Raw genomic sequence first — 13,641 nt, 5'->3', positions numbered from 1 at the left:
CAAGGCCGGGTGGGACCTCCACCGGCGGAGAGCGTCTGTGCTGCGGAGCCACCGCCTGGTCATTGGGGCGAAGGCGTCTCTTTACCAAACTTTACTTGATCGTAGTCTCACTTACTTCCTTCCGACCCAGAGCACCTCTTGAAGTATCCTGCTATTACTCAGTCTGCCCAGGAGTATAGACCTATTGGCCACGCTTCCCCTGGCAACCCGGGAGTTGAAGCAAATACAAAAATTTGGAAGCACCTGCTGAGGGCTGTTTAGTACCAAGGGCTGTTAGGATTTTTGCCCCAGTAATATAAAAATAGCCTCCTGGGCTTTGTGTAGAGGAAATGCACATGCAGAGTGACCTTTAGGTACTAGGATGTAAATGTCATACAGTTTCTCAGAACTGGTTTTTACTCTGACCTGAGTTTTAAGGTCATTGGTTATTCATCCTTTTCCTGGCCGCTGCTCTTTGCGATAAATGAGGCAGGGAGAGGGTGATCAGAAACACTTGTAAAATCTGGACCTTGAGCCTGAAAGATCTGGAACTACCACTTTCAGTTCTGCTAGTATTCGCTTCAGTTCAATTTAAAGATGTCTGTTAAGCCGGTGCTGTTTGCAAGGTACCCTGTAAAAGGAGTATACTAGTTTCTTACTCTCCAGGGATGGACCAAGGCTTTTCTTAGCTTCATCATCTAACCATAGGTTTACACAAACATATCCTAGATGCATTTATGAAAACATGTTGCAAATTGATGGATAACTAACCTTTATATAGCACTTTCCTAAACTCATTTAATCTTTGCAACAATCCTATAGGTAATCTCCATTTTACCATACAGGAAAATGATGCCTGGAGAAGCTAAGTAACTTGCTCAGGTCAGGGATAAGTGGCAGAGCTAGGCATCTGGCTCAAGATTTCCTACTGTTAAGCACTATGTTACAGATAAATAGATATGAAGACATTCCAAAAAGAGGAGGATGAAGGCCAAGCACTCCAGGGCAAGGCTGTACACCAGCATCCTGGTTGCAGGCCTAAGTTCAAGAGCCCCAAGTATTCAGCACTGCCAGTATGATGCAAAGGTTTCAGCAGATTCATAGAAGCCAGCCTAAAGTTGCCCCTTTACAAAGCAGCATTGTGATATAATGGAAAGAACATGTGATTTAGGTTTATGTCCATATTTCTCTAAGGATAAGTGGTTTGGGACTAGTGATTTCCTTTTTGTTTTTTTGCTTTTGAAACAGGGTCTCATTCTGTCACCCAGGCTGGAATGCAGTCGTACGATCTCGGCATCCTTGACTTCCCAGGCTCAGGTGATTCTCCTACCTCAGTCTCTTGGGTAGCTGGAACCACAGATGCACATCACCAGGCCTGGCTAATTTTTTGTATTTTTAGTAGAGACGGGGTTTCACCATGTTGCCCAGGCTGGTCTCAAACTCCTGGGATCAAGTGATCTGCCAAATTCAGACTCCCAAAGTTCTGGGACTACAGGCATGAGCCACCATGTCAGGCCTACCCCATGTTTTTATACTGAATAGATTCGGGAAGATTTTTCTACAGACAAAAGTTTGACTACCTCAAAAGAAATGATTCATTGCCATAAGCCTTCTTGAGTCCCAGGTGCTAGCAAATACTGAGTGAAATAAAAAGCCTTTTGTAGAGTTTAGAATGAAAAGAGAAATTAAATTATTTAGGACAGCTACTGTTTCCATCCCACTGACTTCTGGACATATTTTGGAAGAAGAAAGTAAAGAATATTCTGTAACTTTTAGCAGCACTAAGGTGTACCCGCTTCTTGTATAAGGTGCCTGTCAACACTGGTTATTTTCTTAAAGTTCCTGCCATCTGATTTTAGATCCTGCAAGACATAAATTAAGAATCCTGAAAATGTTACAACAGCCGGGCTGTTCAGTGGGAGATAAAATGTCAGTAGCAGAGTGTGGGTTGGGATGTCACATGGAATGGCTGATCATGGAAAGATTTTGTCTCATTTCCCAAGTAAAACACAGCACACTCTGACAGTACTAAGGCACCCTATTCTCATTTGTATTTGCATATCCCACCCAACATCAAAGACAATCTTTTTTATCATGATCCCTTCAGGTTGTTCCCCAGATTCTATTCTGAAGGGAAGTGACCACGACTCAGAGTGCAGAGAAGCTTGCCAACCACCAAGTGAATTGAGTGAGTGCAGATGCCAGTCTGGCTCCTGCTGAATCTGAATGCCACTGCTTCTCCATTTGTTAGGGGTGTGTGCTAATGGCCTCTGGCAAGCCACTCAGTGAAAGTGCTTGAGGAATGGATCTGAAACCAATATAAAATTTAAATTGGGTAATACTGAGTAGCGATAGAAACCACCGGTGAAATTGTTAATTTTTTTAATTCTCTCATTTTTTTTTTCCAAACTGACTTTTTAAAAATTGGCACTTAGTGGGTCTGGCAGAGTTAAAACATGTAGGTCTATAGGACTTGAGGTCACTGTGGGCTCCTGTTTCTGAAGGATTTTGCCTATTCTAGGGTAGTTTCCTGAGGGAAAATGAAACATACGTAGTGCAGTGCTATAGTGAGTGTTACCTCTTCTATTGTCGTTTATGTCTACTCTCTCTTTTTACATTTTCCCAACATTTAAAACTGCTAGTAATAACCCCAAGAAAAGCATCCCCAGTAAAATACTGGAAAGCAAAATGGAGAGCTAAACTCACTTTATGATATTCAGAATGACAACACCTGCCATGCAATTATTCAGCAATTTTCATGTGGCAGAAATCTCAGCTGTCATCTCTTACTGTTTTTGTCAAATAAAGCCCTATCTGGTGTGGAAATTTTAACATCCAAACCTGAAACCTAGATCATATTGATATTGAAAACCAAACCTTTCTTAAAGCAGGGTGTTTTCATAGCTAAAGAGCTGAGGGTCTGACTGGCTCATTTCTCACCCAAAGGAGGGGAAACGGCAGCTGGGATTGCAGTTGCCAGGACAGCTTTATTGCGGTATGGGATGAACATATTGACATCAACTCCCTACTCTGACCTTCTCGTTGTTGAATGTCAATACAGTGTGTGAAACTGCCTCACTTTTGCCTGCCTGCTTTTCCTTATGTGCAAGTCAAAAGCACATCCACAGAGAATATGGATTTAACTCAATTTTGACACATCACATTTCATCTCACTAGTTAAGAAAGGCTGAGGTATGACTCACAATTTATTTTAAATCATTTTAAATACACTTAATTATGCATAGAAAAAAGTTGAGATCCAGAACAAGATTCATGCTATTTTACATTGACATCATCTATAAAATTACAGTACACACAGTGTTGTCTTATACATAGAATGAAAGGATTCACAGTGGCCTCCAGTTTTGAGGATGGGTGGTGGTTTCTCATCACTGAGGATTCCCACTCTCTACCTCACATACATCTGCAGTGTTGAAATATTTCACAATGAGCATCCATGAGTTCTGTAAGCCCACACACACACACAGAAATAATACAAAGTCGGCTGGGCGCAGCAGTTCACAGCTGTAATCCCAGCACTTTGGGAGGCCGAGGTGGGTGGATCACCTGATATCAGGAGTTCAAGACCAGCCTGACAAACATGGTAAAACCCTGTCTCTACTACAAATACAAAAATTAGCCAGGCATGGTGGCATGTGTCTGTAATCCCAGCTACTGGGGAGGCTGAGGCAAAAGAACTGCTTGAACCCAGGAGGCAGAGGTTGCAGTGAGCCTAGATCATGCCACTGCACTCCAGCCTGGGCAACAAGAATGAAATTCCATCTCAAAAAAATAAGAAACAAGAAAAGAACACAAAGTCCCCAAAAAAATACAAATTAGATTTTTTAAAATGCTTCCATGTACTCACACCCCCAAACTACCAGGTAATTTAGAATGTTCTTTACACCCCTGGAATAAATGTGAGGAGCCTCTTACGTGACAGTGTCCAAGTGTTAGGCCACAGGCAGGATGACTCAAGGGCCATTCTGCCCATCACAGTTAACACTATAGTGGTTCTTCTTCCTAGGGCTTTTGGAGAAAAGAATGAATGAATGAACAAACAAATAAGAACAAACACATCACCTCCACACATTGCTGTGAGAAATGAGCAACCACTCTGGGTAGTTACTGACATCAGTGCCCAGACAGCTGTGGAAATTGGTGATCAAGTGGAAAAGAAGATGAAGAACCATACACCTGGGTCTTAAGGAGGCTAATGTCAATGGATCATTTTCTTTTGAAGTAGCAGAATTTTTTGTCTGTAGAAAAAGCTACCTGAGGCCAGGTGCAGTGGCCCACGCCTATAATCCCAGCACTTTGGGAGGCCGAGACAGGCAGATCACCTAAGGTTAAGAGTTCAAGACCAGCCTGGCCAACATGGCGAAACCCTGTCTCTACTAAGAATACAAAAAAAAAAAATTAGCCGGGCATGGCAGCGGGCACCTGTAACCCCAGCTACTCGGGAGGCTGAGGCAAGAGGATTGCTTGAACCTGGGAGATGGAGGTTGCAGTGAACCGAGATCACACCACTGCACTCCAGCCTGGGTGATAAGAGCGAAACTCTGCCTCAAAGAAAAGAAAAAAAAAGAAAAAGCTACCTGAATCTATTCAGCATCAAAACATGGGGTGGGCCAGGTGTGGTGGCTCATACCTGTAATCCCAGCACTTTGGGAGGCCGAGACCAGTGGATCACTTGAGCCCAGCAGTTTGATACCAGCCTGGGCAGCATGGTGAAACCCCATCCCTAAGAAAAAAATCGAAAATTAGTCAGGCTTGGTCACACACCTATAGTCCCAGCAACTTGGGAGGCAGAGGTGGGAGGATCACCTGAACCCAGGAAGTTGAGGCTGCAGCGAGCCAAGATCGTGCCATCGCACTGCAACCTGGGTGACAGAATGAGACCCTGTCTCAAAAAAAAAAGCATAGGGTGCTCTACTAGCCACTGAAGATCAGGATGTCCAGATTTCACCCTGCACTAGAATTGTGACCTTTGGCTACTTCCTTAACCTCTCTTGGCCACAGGTTAAAATTTTCAGTTTAACAGGGTGATTGCAAGGATTAAATAAGATGTTATGTACTGAAAAAGCTTAAAGAAAATATGTAAATACCTGGAAGTCTATTTAGGAAATACATGTTGTAAAAGTAGTAAAACTGGATCTATAGTCGCTGATATAGCCCAAAAATTAGTTTAGCATGATATAAAGCATTAGAGTTTTGAGTCTAGTTTATGTTTATATGAAGTTGGCTGGTTATAATAAAAATTGTAACCTACAAATCTTTCCATTTTCCCAGCCCCCTTCCTTTTCTCTCTCTCTTGCTCTTCCCTCTTCAATCTCCTTCCCCAGAAGTAGTAAGTATTAGTTAAGGCTGTGGGACAGCCAGACTACAGCTGTCAGGTGGATTCTGGTATGAAAACAGCCACCAAAGATAAGAAATCTGTGTAAGGCTTGAAGACCAAAGACAGGAGTTGGGTATCCCACTAAAATACCAGCCAACCTTTTAGCATTGGCATTAAACTTAAAAATCAGATCACTTCCAAATGCTAAATCTATAATTTTACCTGCCTCCCCTTCCTTCTCAGATTTTTAAACGGTGGAGATTTGGCATTTCTTTAGTTTCTGCTCCATAGAAAGTGAAAGTCATGACCTTCTGAAGAGGGTGACAAGTACATAGGCTGTACCTGACTAACCTGGGTCTGGATCCCAGATCTTCCTACTGACAAGCTCAGTTACCTTGAACAAGTTACCTCCCCACTCTGAGTCTCAGAGGTGAAATCATGTTCTGAATCAGAAGATTATCCATGTATTACCAGGTAGCAAAGGTACCAGCATGTGTCCACTAGTGCAGAGCACAGCCTGCCAAGTGATTTCAAAATGGCTAACTTGGGGAGGAGGGCTGGGGAAGTCAGCCAGGGTCTTCTTCTGAGAAACCAACAGTTCTGTAGTCTAGGAAACAAAACCTGTAAAGAAAAAGAAAAAAAAAAAGCTAGGAGGAAGTTATCAATCAGTGGAAAGTGTCCAGTGGAAGGCAAATCTCCTCCTTAAAAGAAAGGGAACTGGAGAGGGTATGACGTTCCCAAAAGCACAGCTGAGAAACTTGAAATGCCCAGGTCAAGGGGCACTGGCCTTGGGCCTGGAACTTCCAGCCACACACCTGCCCTTGGCATGGCTGTGCCTTCCATTGACCACCCATTGGCACTCTGAGCCGGGGGGAATTTTGCTGAAAAGCCATTCCATACAAACCCAGATGTTTCCAGCAAAAGGCTTATGCTGAAGCTCAGCTTTCTGACAGCAGGAAGCGCCCAATGCAGACAGGATTGCTGGTGTTTCATTGTGTGATCCTCACATCTCTTCCACGCCCAAACTGCAAGGCTACCCTGTCCTCTTCCGTGGCACCGCTCCTAGGCCCTAACACCCCACAGATACACATTGGAGAATAACCACATCTATTTACATTTAAACTATGGCAAAGGTAAAAAATCAAGGTGTTTGTGTTTTTTTCCTCTGGGAAGAAGCAAGCACTCTGTAACACACAGATGTCAGGAACGCAGAGCCTGTAAATCTGCCCAGGCAGTTCTGTTCTTGAATCATTAAGAACAACCGAGTGGGTGGAAGAACATGAAATTGCTGTGTGCACTCATGTTTTGTTTATGGAGCAATCATTTCTAGATGTGTTTTCTTTTTTATGAAGAATCTTTTCTATGTTTGCCTTTTAACACCCCACCTTCCTTCCTGTCCCCAGCTCTCCCACACCCACTAAAAAGAAACATTGAGAGCATTACAAAAATCTCTGTAAATTTAAAGAATGGGTTACAGTAAGTATCTCTCTAAAGCAATTCCATTTATTCAGTCAAAATAAATGATTTAGTAATATGAATAACATAGATAACAATTGAGTATGAACAGTGTGTATTGTTTAAAAAGCTCATAACAACTGCTCCCTAATCATAAAAATCACTTTCCTTTTTCCATCATTGTGCAATGAGGACCTTGTTAACCCAGTGATTTGAAAGTTCTTGTGATGCTAATTATCAGCAGAATTCAATTAGTATATGTAGGCTTATGTACCTGCCACAAGATTCTTCACTGAGCCTTAGTTTCTTTATCTATAAAATGGGAATAATAGCTACTTTGTGAGGATTGAGTTTATTCATGTGAATGCCTAGGACATAGTAAGCACTCATTAAACAGCAGCAGTTACTGTTATTACTAATAGTTGTAGTAACTGGGAGGACTGGATGGAGTAGGATTTTGCCAAATCCTATCAATTCTCTTCTCCAGTAGACCCCAACCTTGGCATATAGCAGGCACCCAGTAAATGGTAGCTCTTAGACTTACCAAGGCCGTAACAACTCGTCAGTGCCCCAGGCTTCCCACATCCCCAGCAGTTTCCATCCATCTCCTGACCCGTCAGGCTGCTTTCCCCACCGCTCCCAGAAGGGAAGTGTGTGTGTGGCTCTGCTGCTGTGTTTACCATCTGGGTGGGTCTCACTTTATTGCATTTTCTCCCATTGTTTTTGGCTTCCCAGCATTGTCCCGCCTGGCACACGCCCCAGCCATGTTCTCTGTGGTATATCACCATGATGTCCTCCAGTTTGGGGCATCAGCTTGCTGCTACAGGCAGAGCATGGTGGCATCAGGTGGCTTTAAAAGAGGGGGAGATTGCATTAAATTTTCTCTGAGGAAAATGAGCTTGGTTTTTTAAAAAAATGTTCCATGAAACAAATCTAATAACTTAGTTCCCTAATAATTTTTCTGCTTGCTATAATTGCAAAGCATTCTTCCACAAATAGTGGAATATTATTGCTTTTCAACAGGCTAATAAGATTGCCTATACATAGTGCTTTTCAGGCTTTACCCACAGCACAAACAGGCACCAAGGAAACTTCCCCAGCAAACCAGGGCTGGTGCTGGAGAAGACCTAGGAGACCCACTGGGTGCCACAGGCCTTCAAATCATGCTTTCCCCAAGAGGGTCTTACAAGTCCTCACAAGAGGTACTTTGCCTTTTGTTCTGAAAGCCTGCCCAGCCAACACTTCGTGTCCAGGACAAGGTCTTAACCACAGCAATGCAAACTAGGTTACCAGGCCTACTTTCTTCAGGCTCTGGGACTGCCAGGGGCTGTCCATCTCCAGCCAAGCACACTCCAGGAGTTGATCAAATTAGAGAGTTGGAGGAGGGGTGCTGTAATGCTGTCAGTCAACTAACAATTTCTGGTGGGTTGTAAAAGTGCCATGTATCCTGCAAGCTTCGGGATGAGTAGCCCAGTAGGATTCTAAGTTAAATGATTCAAGAAGAATAACTCTTGGTGAGGATTTTGTGCCTCAGAAATGAAAACAAAGCAAAAAAGGCCAAACCTATTTTTCTATTGATTGCAAATAATGAAGGAAGGAATTTCTTTCCAATCTATTTCCATTAAATTCCCTTGATGACATTACATGTCACCTGAGTTGACAGGCATTGGAGGCCTGCAGCTGTCCGGCACCCCTCATGGGCACTTATGGGCTGGGCCTCTGCAGGCTGCTCAGTTTTGACACTGTCCTGCCCATAAGGGGATGGCCCCCAGGGAAAATGGGTAGAGTCAGCTGAGAAGGTTCTAGGGTATCGATGGAACTGAGGCAGTTAGGAGGGGACGGCAGTAGTGGCCCTGGAACAGTGAAACAGTTGACAGAAGGAGGCAGAGGCTGGTCCGCTGCCATCGGACATTTATACTGTCTCCTGGCCTTGCAGACCTCTGATTTAGAAAATCATGGGGAACGTTTCCTTTCTAAGAAAGGTCACACAAGAAAGAAACAACATCATTTAACCCTGTAGAAGGAGCATTGGTGTTATTTAAATTCCTTATAGGATGCAAAATGCTGTGCAATAAATTTTACCAAAAATGCAGTTAAATTCAACAATAAAAGTAGATGAGCAGTGCTGTCTAAGAGAATGTTCTCTGATGATGGCCATGTTCTGTGTCTGTGCTTGCCAGTATGGTGGCCACTGTCCACATGTGGCTACTGAGCCTTTGGAATATGGCTAGTGCAATTGAAGAACTGAATTTTTAATTTAATTTTAACATAGCCACATACAGCAAGTGGCTACATTGGATAAGATAGGTGTAAGGGGATTAAGGGTTGAAGGAGAAAGTCAACTTAAGGGCAACCTCCCTGTTTGTCCAAGTCCTGAAAGAAGGAGATCCAGGCTGGGCGCAGTGGCTCATGCCTATAATCCCAGCACTTTGGGAGGCTGAGGCAGGAGGACTGCTTGAGCCCAAGAGTTTGAGACCAGCCTGGGCAACATAGCTAGACTCCATCTATGCAAAAACCTTAAAAAATTAGTTGAGTGTGGTGGCATATGCCTATAGTCTCAGCTACTTAGGAGGCTGGGGTGAGAGGATTACTTGGTTGCACTAAGCCAAGATCACACCAATGGACTCCAGCCTGGGGACACAGCAAGACTCTGTCTAAAAAAAAAAAAGCAAAAGCCAAAAAGGAAAGAAGAAGAAGAAAGAAAGAAGAAAGAAGAAGAGGAAGAAGAAGAGGAGGAGGAGGAGGGAGAAGAGGAAAAAGAAGAAGGAAGTCTACCTCATTTGCTAATGAGTTCAGACCATAGGAGTAAAATAATAATTTCAATTTGTTTTGAAAAGTGCTTTATTTTCTGTCTAGATGTTGAACTATAATAGCTTCTCTTTTTTATAATTTCAGTGGGGAAAATGCCATTATATGCTTCTGGAGAATGGAAGTGCCATCCTCAGCATGTGCGCACCATTAATAGCTTCATCTTTTAGCCACATAGGGTTTTTGCCTCTGTAGGCTTCTAACATCATATTACGGTTTTTACAGCCAGAGTCATGGGTAAGTTCTTCTATTGCTAATGACAGGTCAGGTTTCTCACCCTAATTTAGGCCACCACTCTGTCCAAGAGTTCACTGCATTTCAGCATTTCTGATTTGTGCCCTGGCGACTTATTCCTCTGAGAACTGTTTCGTGTGCTGCTGCTGCTTGTTCAGCAACCAGTTCACATCAGCAGATCTGAGCGCCGCCCCTGGGCCTGGGTGAGTCCCCTGAGGATAAAGTGGCCTCTGTCCTGAGACAGTGGGCACCAGGGAAGGAGCAGTACACAAGTCTCTCCGGCTGCCCACCGCAGCCCAATCTCCCAGCAAGCCCCTCGGAGCAGGACCTGAAGCCCTAGCCTCACCCCTTGCAAGGGGCAAAGGTCAAGCCGAGGGGTTACAGGTAAGGGGAAGCAAAGGGTTCTTAAGCAGGGTACAGGTGGGCAGCAGCAGACCAAGCTCTGGGAAGCAGGGGAGGAAGAGGGAGATGAGATTTTCCAGGTTAAGAACAAACAAGGGAAAGATCCAGTAAGTAGGCAGCTGGGAGCCACATACCTGGGCCAAACAATAAGCTTCTACAAATCCATAAAGTGCAAGCACTGCATAACAGCACGCTCTGATGTCAGAGTTCTGCCCTGGCCTTGTGAAAAGCACCAAGGACTCACCTTGCAGCAGCCAGCCCCTAAGTAGTGGGGTGGGGGCTGGTATGTCCCAGGCAGCTGGAGGATGCAGAGAGCAGATGCACCAGACCAGGCTCTGCAGGCCTGGACAGGCAGCTCAGCCAGGCCTGATTTGATATAGGCTCCTAATGAGCAGGATAAACACCATTTGGGGCCATTTGCTGTAAAAGGGACTGAGGTGTATAAGAAATTGGCCTTGTATGGGCATAAAACACACACATCAGCAGAAAATAACGTGCTGGAAAAGTTTAAAGACGTGCCATTCTGAGTGTGCAGAGGCGTTAATGCTTATGTAATTAATCATTTCATATTTGAAGATTGGGATTTTTTTCCCTTTTAATTAATTAGCCAGTAGACTCATTGTAGTACATTTTTCATGTCAAAAAGGCAGTGGGTTCTAAGAAAAGGGAGGGGGGCCACAGGGGAGAAGTGACAGCGTGTTATAGTGTGCTGTGGAAAGTGCAGGGAACCACCGTCCCTGCTTAAAAAAATCCCTGTGGAGGGTGCAGAAACCCAGAATTCAACAAAATGCTTTTGACTTATCCAAGTCTCATAAATGCGAGACTGCTGGTGCTCACATTTCCCTGAACCTGCATTTAGCTCCTTACCAAGAGTTGCTGCCTACTCAGCTAATGTGTCTGTCTTTTACTAGAAAGAGGATGCAGCAAGAGGGCTAAAGGTTAGACTCTGAAGCCAGCCAGCCAGATTCCATTCCTGACTGCACCTTATCAGCTGGAGACTTTGAGCAAGGAATTTAACCTTTTTGGGTCTCAGTTGCTTTCTGCATACAACGCAGATGATAGTACCTACCTCAGGGTTATTGAGAAAAAATAAAATAAATTGCTTACCTGGCACATATTGAAGACTCAGAAATGATAGACTTTATTACTAGAAGAGCTGCACTTCTTTGTGGAACACAACACCACCCTTGACTTCTTTTTCTGCTTTTTGTTTGTTTTGTTTTGTTTTGTTTTGAGGCAGAGTCTTGCTCTGACACCCAGGCTGGAATGCCCTGGCACGATCTCAGCTCACTACAACCTCCACCTCCCGTGTTCAAGTGATTCTCGTGCCTCAGCCTCCCGAATAGCTGGGATTACAGGTGCGTGCCACCACATCCGGTTAATTTTTGTATTTTTTTTAGTAGAGATGGGATTTCATCCTGTTGACCAAGCTGGTCTTGAACTTCTGACCTCAAGAAATACGCCTGCCTTAGCATACGAAAGTGCTGGGATTACAGGCGTGAGCCACCATGCTTGGATTATCCACTCCTGATTTCTTCACAAAGCGCGTGCGTGGGTGGGCGCGCGCGTGTGTGTGTGTATGTGTGTGTGTGTGTGTAAGAAAATACATATAACCATTTCAGCCATTTTTAGGTATACAGGTCAGTGGCCTTAACAATATATTGTACAGCCGAGCGTGGTGGCTCATGCCTGTAATCCCAGCAGTTTGGGAGGGCAAAGTGTGTGAATTACGAGGTCAGGAGTTCGAGAACAGCTTGCCAGTCATGGTGAAATGGTGTCTCTACTAAAAATACAAAAAAATTAGCTGGTCACGGTGGCGCATACCTGTAATCCCAGCTACTTGGGAGGCTGAGGCAGGAGAATTGCTAGAACCCAGGAGGCAGAGGTTGCAGTGAGCCGAGATCATGCCACTGCACTCTGGCCTGGGCAACAGAGCGAGACTCTGTCTAAAAAAAAAAAAAGAATATTATTGTACAACCATCACCACTATCCATTTCCAGAACTTTTTTTTATCTTCCCTAACTGAAACTGTACTCATAAATACCAATTCTTTATTTCCCCTCCTCCCAGCCCCTGGCAACCACCATTTGACTTTCTGTATCTATGAATTTACTACTTAGGACTTTTTTTTTTTTTGAGACAGAGTTTCACTCTGTTGGCCAGGCTGGAGTGCAGTGGTGCAATCATAGCTCACTGCAACCTCAACCTCACCAGGCTCAGGTGATTCTCCCAGCTCAGCCTCCCAAGCAGCGGGGACTGCAGGTGTCCACCACCAGGCTTGGCTAATTTTTACATTTTCTGTAGAGACGGGGTATCGACATGTTGCCCAGGCTGGACTTGAACTCCTGGGCTCAGGTGATCCTCCCATCTTGGCCTCCCAAATAGCTGGGATTACAGGCATGAGCCACCCCACCTGGACTGATTACCTTTTAACTGTTCATCTCCCTGTCTGGAGGGTTAGCTCATGAAAGGAGGGACTTTGTTCCTCTTGCCCGGTACAGAGCAGGAGCTCGGTAAATATTTGTTAAGCAAATGGCTGAATTGCATCTGTGCATTTCCGCTTGAAGGGCTTAGTTCTTCCTCCACATCTTCTTTCAGACACAGGTCCAGGCTCCACCTCTGACTTCTCTCTCTTCTCTACCTTTATCCTCAGTTTGTATCCTACTTTTTTCACAGAAATGTCTCTCCTAACGTTCTTCTTCCCCCTGGTTGGCCCTTAGCCCTGGATTACTCCACCTGTGGCCAAGACTGCAGTCCCTCCAATTAACCCCAAAAACTTTTTCAACAAGTCTTCTTTCCCCACATTTTCCCCCATTAAGATTCTGCTCCCCAGCTGGGCGTAGTGGCTCATGCCTATACTCCCAACACTTTGGGAAGCCAACACGGGAGGATCCCTTGAACCCCAGAGTTTGAGACCAGCCTGGGCAACATAGTGAGACGCTGTCTCTACAAATTTTTTTTCTTAATTAGCCAGGAATGATGATACACGCCTGTGGTCCCAGCTACTCAGGAGGCTGAGGTGGAAAGATCACTTGAGCCCTGGAGGTTGTGGCTGCAGTGACTTGTGATTGTGCCACAGCACTGCAGCCTAAGAGACAGTGTCTCAAAAAGAGAAAAAAAACAAAAACAAAAACAAGAAAAGAGCCTACCAAATCTAAATATTAGTTCAGATACAGTTTCAATTGCTAAATCAAAAGTCAAAATGATAGTAGTTTAAACAAGATAGAAGTTGATAGAATCTAGGGCTGATGACGGTCCACAGGGTCAGAGACCCAGGCTCCTTCTCTCCAGTCCCTCTGTCATCCTCTTCATGGTCTACGATGGCTGCTCCAGCTCCAGTCATCACAGCTGTCAGGGAGGAGAGAAGTGGGCATGGGGGGAAGCCCCCATCCTTTAAGGGCATGAGCCAGAATTTGTGCACATCC

This window comes from Cebus imitator, unplaced genomic scaffold (genome assembly GCF_001604975.1).
Source record: "Cebus imitator isolate Cc_AM_T3 unplaced genomic scaffold, Cebus_imitator-1.0 Scaffold172, whole genome shotgun sequence".
NCBI lineage: Eukaryota > Metazoa > Chordata > Mammalia > Primates > Cebidae > Cebus > Cebus imitator.
Note: the sequence above shows the minus strand (reverse complement) of the source record.